The following is a 6,000-nucleotide window of genomic DNA, read 5'->3' as shown; positions in this document are numbered from 1 at the left end:
GCGCTCCAGGCGCGTGGGCTTCAGTAGTTGTGGCTCGCGGGCTCTAGAGCGCAGGCTCAGCAGTTGTGGTGTACGGGCTTAGTTGCTCCGCGGCATGTGGGATCTTCCCGGCCGAGGGCTCAAATCCGTGTCCCCTGCATTGGCAGGCGGATTCTTAACCACTGCACCACCAGGGAAGCCCAGGATGCTTGCTTTTGATTCTCAAATAGACTCCAGAGAAATGTGCTTATTGATAATGGTAGAGAAAAAAAAACCCCACAACTATAATCAATCTCATTGTCTATGTTTCTCGAAAGAAAAATTAGTATGATAAATAACCAAAAATATATGCAACTTTTAAATTCTGATTATTATTTCTTAATGGAGTAAATATCTTCCCCAAATCCATGATTACCCTGTTGTATAGGAAATGGTTTCCCAAGTGACTTCACAAGCTTCTGCTTTAATTAACTTCAGTTTAAAAAATAAACATAAAAATATAACTACGTTTTGGGGTTTTTTTGACTTCAAGATTAATCTGAAAAAATATTATTGCCTTAAAATGTGATCTCCTAAGAATGAAACCTACCTCTACCTAAAAATGAAACCTATGAGTGGTACTTGTAGAAAGACTAAATCATTTAAACTAGTGATTTAAATCAATGATTTAAGACTAAATCATTTAAACTAGTGAATTACTCCATCTTTTACTTTAATGCATCGGAAGCTAAAATGTATGCTTCTGGATTGATACACATTTGCATTTTGTGTTAAGTGTAATTTGATACTAATTATGGACCAAGGAGGAATTTAAAGGCAATTGAGACATAGAATGAGGATGATAAAATAGTTACATGGTTTAAGAAGGTCTTTAGAAGCTATGTGTGATGGTAGAAATCGAGACTTTATTCTTATTAATAGGACTTGTATTTATAGAATTTAGTGAGGCTATTATTTTTTACATTTCCCATTGCTGTGATATTTGAGAATGTGTGCTCTTAGACCTAATTCTACTTTTAGCCCAGCTTCACATGACCTTATTTCTAGTGCAAGAGCCCAGGGCAGTTTCTCTGTAACACTAGATTAGAATACCCAAACGAGATCTATTGCTGGGGAGGAGAAATCTTAATTTAAGATTTGGACAGAGGAAATAAAACAGCTAGGTTGACATATTTACATTCTGTACTTCCCAACAGAACACTCCACTTTCTAACAAATTCTTACATTGTTGTTCAGTGCTATTCATTCAACAAGCTTTTGAGGGTTGTCTATGCCAGGCACTGTCAGGAAAGAGCGATGCAAAGATGAATGTCACAGGCCCTGTCCTAAAGAATCACTAGCTAGTATAAACTAATAATTACAATAAAGTGAGCTATGAAAGCGCTGAAAATGAAGCAAATATCTGTGCCTGGGAAAGCGTGGGAAGGCATCAAAAAGAAGAGGCAGCTTGGAGGTGGTATGGGATTAGACCAATAGCAACAGAGGTGGAAAGAAAAATCTTTGAACATCATAAGTAAGATACTACCTCCTCTTATAATTCAAGATGATTTGCTCAGAAATGAGCTGTGCACCTTTCCTTCATTGCAGTTATTTCAATGTGTATGTTCAGATTTTGGTTTTGTGATTATTGAATGATGCTAGACTGAAAGTTCCTTGAGGACAGAACCATGACTGTTTGTGTTTACTATAGTATACACCCCAGCGACGACGCATACAAGATGCCGGACAAATAAGTGTTGAAGGGGAAAACAAAGTGGTGGGAGAGTTCTCAGGAGCGTAACTGGTCATTTTTTATCCAATATTGTCAAGTGAGAGAGCCACAGAATCTGTGAAAAACCATTCCTCTCACCAGAGGGGACTGCTCTATCGTTTGGCAAGGTATATATAATTCATTGCACTTTTCTGGGGCCAGAATTAACCATTTTCCTCCTTCCCTCTTTCCCTGTGGGATGAGTCATCCATTTGCCCTGATTTCAACCTTTCGGTTACTGATTCATCCCTTTGATTACCTGATACACTATGTAGATCTTCTGTTAACTAAAAAGGTCAGTTGAAGGAGTTTGTTTTTTTAATGATTATGCTACCTTGCTCACTCTTGTCTGTCTGTTGCAAGCAACATAGTTTGTGGGAAACAAAGTTCTCACGTATGGCATTCAAATTACCTTGCTAAAAACCTAACTCTATATTAAATAAAAGTCCAGTCTAATGTAGCGGACAAGAGAAAGAAGGCTTGCACTGTGAATAAAGAGGAACTGGGGTTTGGGGAACTTCCGGATTATCGCTGAGAAAAGAGAAATCCTTTATATGACGTTCCTGATATGCCCTCCTAATTGTTCGCCTTCAAGGTTTATCCTGGTCTCGGGGCCTAAAACATAATCAGGTTTGCAAAGATCAGAGACGCCGAAAGTCACCCTCCACCCCGTCCCGTGCGTCCCACTGGAATCAGCAAACACCGAGATTGCTTCCTGCAGCTCACGGAGGAGGGGAACTAAGGGAACGTAGACACCACCTCGGTTGTGGTTAAGCGCAGCGCACTGGCCGGCGTCACTGAGCCCTCGTGCGCAGGCGTACTAAGGGTACGCTCCCCGCCCCCCCTTCCTGTGCACGCGCTCGAAGCCCTCAACTCTCGCGAGAGAAGCGAGATTTATTCCTACGTACCGGGCCGTGCTGCTTATGGCGGCGCTGGAGAGGGGGCGCTGAGCTGTTGGGGTGAGTACGACCTCAGGGTCCAACTGGGGGTAGCAAGAAGCCACGTTAAGGGCGGATGAGAGGACCAAGACAAACGGGAGAGACTTCTGAGGCAGGGTGGGCACTCCTAGAGCTCCAGGTAGAGAAGATACCACCCTGAGTCCCTGCCCCGGGCTTTTCCACCCGGCTCCCGTTCAGCTGTCTAGGCCTCACGTAGGGCTGCAGAGCAGAAACGAAGAGTCTAGGCCAGGCGGTCGCGCGTGGTGGTGGTGGTGGTGACTGAAGTGGGGGGAGGGAGCGAAAATGGAGGCTCCGACCGCAGCCAAGATGGAGGCAGGGGTGCGGGGCTCGGGCGCGGAGGCTGCTGGGAGTTGTAGTCTGGCTGCTTCCTTCTCTGCGGCTTGGTGGGGGGAACGAGAACTACAAGTCCCGGCGGGCGGGGCGAGGGGGTGGTGGCGCGGTCCTTTGTGTGAGACTGGAAGAGCTGGAGGCATAGAAGAGGGGCCTATTCTGACTCTGAACCCTGTGGTATCTTGGCCATCACCTGCTTGGGGATCTGACTACGAGTACCAGAGCGCAGTGCGGCAATGGCGCCTCCTTTGTGTATGGACTGAGACCCCGCTCCATCTAACTGCTTAGAGACACCTCCTTTCCTCGGCCACATCTGGCACGGTAGTGCGGCCGAATTGTCATCCTTACTTCCATTCACCTAGAGCTGTTTATCTTGGGTCTCAACACCCAACCTTCCCCTCTAGTCCTCCCCTTCGGCTTCTTGAGAAAGAGAACCAGCCTCTAAACTTAGGCACATGGCTCTCACCCTTCTAATCCTGGGGTTAGGGCGAACTCGGTGAGAACTCAGTGGAGTTCTCCTTACTCCTCCTCTGGTTCTTATGGTGTAAGAGCCCGGCCCATATTGTGCAATGAAAGGCATGGCTTCGTCATTCTATGTAGAATTCGTTTTTTAGAGCCCTGGTCATAGACACTTTCGAGGTTCTTAACCATCCGATGTATCATAAGTAGGAAATCTTAGTGCTACGGTTCTTTTTGCTTTAAGGTTTTCCTTTAGAAACACCCAGTAGCTCCTCTCTTGCCTGACAAGTGAGGCAGGGAACCCTCTCTAAAAACAGCCTTCAATCCGCAAATACAAAAGCTGAACGTTGTTGTGTGAGGTAATTTCCTTGTTTTGCACCTAAAATGAGCAAAAGAATGTGGTCCTCTTAAACAGTTGGTAGACAGGGTGAAGGAGGAGGGAGGACGCCCAAAGGCACTTTGCTAGTTAAATCTTTAAATCCTTCCTGTGGGAGACTTAGCTTTTTATCAGGATGGTATGAACTGGCACCTAAAATGTAGGTACCAAATTATAACCCGCTGATATAAGTTATTCTATATCAAAACGCTGAGTAATTTTCGAGTTTCTAGAAGGGAAGCATTTTCAATACTACGTTGAGGGGCAGTATAATACTTTTGTGCCCTTTTGCTACTAACCAATATTGGGTATTCTTGGTTTGGGTAAGGAGGGGGTTTTATACTTGAATAGGCATATGCCTGAGTCATAAAATCTTGATAAATTTTCAACCTTGTTTGTTTTTTTTTTCCTTTTAGCCATAGGCCCGAAATAAAAGAGATGGTAGTGGTTTGAGTGATTTTGCAGCTGCTCTGGATGTTTACCATCGAGATGAGTATTTATAGCAGCTGAGTTGAAAAGTAAAGCATTTGAGGCACAGAAGATAGGTTTTCTTTTTTTGTAAATAAGTTCTGACTTGACAAGTATGACCTCTAGAGTATGGTTGAAAATTCTGGTAAATTCCCAGCAAATAAAAAATGAGAATGTGGAAGCTGACATGTAGTCCTGCTTTATCCTACTCCTGTTTTCCCTTCCCTCCATCTAAAGACACAATGCAGGACAATTACAACATTTAAAAAAATATTTTCTTTTAAATTGTGGTAAAATATACATAATGGAATTTACCGTTTTAACCTTTTTTTTTTTTTTTTTAATTTTTAAGTGTACAGTTCAGTAGCATTAAGTTCATTCACATTGTTGTGAGGACCAGACTTTTGACAAGGTAGTTTAAACATGGAAATGCCGTGTGGGCAGATTTTTAAGGAGTTGAATTTGAGGACTGCATTACAAAACAAAAATCTTGAGATCTTGTTAAATAAGTACAAGGCATTGGTTTGCTTTCTTAGCTTGGTCTTTTCAAAAATCAAAGGGGGACTACTTTGAGATTTTTGACCCAGACTGTCTTATGGAGAGCTGTAACTTGTAGGATTTTTCATGATAGAGAATTACAGCTAGAAGAATTATAACTGTATTTTTTAAGACTTAATAGCTGGAATGTCTTCAGTGGTGAAATTGCTGTGGTGGGGGTGACTTGTTTTCTTGAATCCCATCATTTCTTGCTGTTAAATGCTTTCTGCCAAATCAAGATTTTTAACAATTCCTTTGTCTTGGTATTAGAATGTTTTCTGCTTGCATGTGTGAGTACCTAGTTAAAGAAAGAATTCAAAACTTTTTTCCAGTTCATACATACTGCCAAGCCAGAGGAATTCTTATATGTTTCTGTTTTGCTACATTTTTTATTAGGGGTATTAAACTGAATATTGTGTATTGAAAGATTATTTTTGGAGCATTATATGTCCTTTTAGGCTGAGGTATAATATTAATGTGTAGTTGAAAATAAATTGATCGGCAGTTTATTCATGTTGAACCTGTAGGCTATCCATTGGTTTGCAGCTGCAGCCAATATATAACCAGTTAGTTGTTTGCATTTCTGCTTCTCGGATGTAGTAAGTGCAAACTCCTGCTATGGGCAGGTTTGCTAGGTACTGCCTCCTTTTATCAGTGAAGGTCTTTGTTCAAGGGCCTTACATTTACTGTTGCTTTATTGGGCATGCCAATGTCTTTTTCCCCTCATCAGTCTATATCTGCTCTGACCAGTGTGATAGCCATTAGCTGTGTGTGGCCATTGTGCACTTGAACTGTGCACAGTTCTGAATTGAAATGTGCTGTAATATAAAATAAGCATTGGATTTCCAGGGATGTTAAAAACATGTCAGTTACCTGTGGGAACTGATGACATTTGGATTTGGTTAAATAAGATAATTAAAATTAGTTTCACCGTTCTTTCAAGTCCATATGGTTACTAGAAAATTTTAAATTACGTATGTGGCTTGCACAATAGTTCTGTTGGATGGTGCTGGTCTCCACTATTCTTTGATTTTTGTGTCTGGAGCATTTCTTCAGCTTCTTTTCACACTGGCAATTGTCCTATTTCAAAGTATTAGTATATGTAAAAGAAGTTAAGTGATGGGTGGGTGTATAATTTTAAA

The 6,000-nt window shown here is 41.9% G+C and overlaps 1 protein-coding gene across 5 annotated transcripts in view; it reads left to right on the top strand.

The window, feature by feature from the left end:
- Window positions 1–2,570: 2,570 nt before the first annotated feature.
- Window positions 2,571–6,000, top strand: part of CSDE1 (cold shock domain containing E1) — a 36,516-nt gene continuing 33,086 nt past the window's right edge. For all 5 annotated transcript variants that reach the window (XM_036849465.1, XM_036849449.1, XM_036849438.1 and 2 more), the window contains exon 1: window positions 2,571–2,688. The gene's annotated coding sequence lies outside the window, so the exon portion shown is untranslated. The remainder of the gene's footprint in view (window positions 2,689–6,000) is intronic.

This window comes from Balaenoptera musculus, chromosome 1, assembly GCF_009873245.2.
Source record: "Balaenoptera musculus isolate JJ_BM4_2016_0621 chromosome 1, mBalMus1.pri.v3, whole genome shotgun sequence".
NCBI lineage: Eukaryota > Metazoa > Chordata > Mammalia > Artiodactyla > Balaenopteridae > Balaenoptera > Balaenoptera musculus.
The sequence above is the reverse complement of the archived record's forward strand: the minus strand, read 5'-3'. Positions and strand labels throughout refer to the sequence as shown.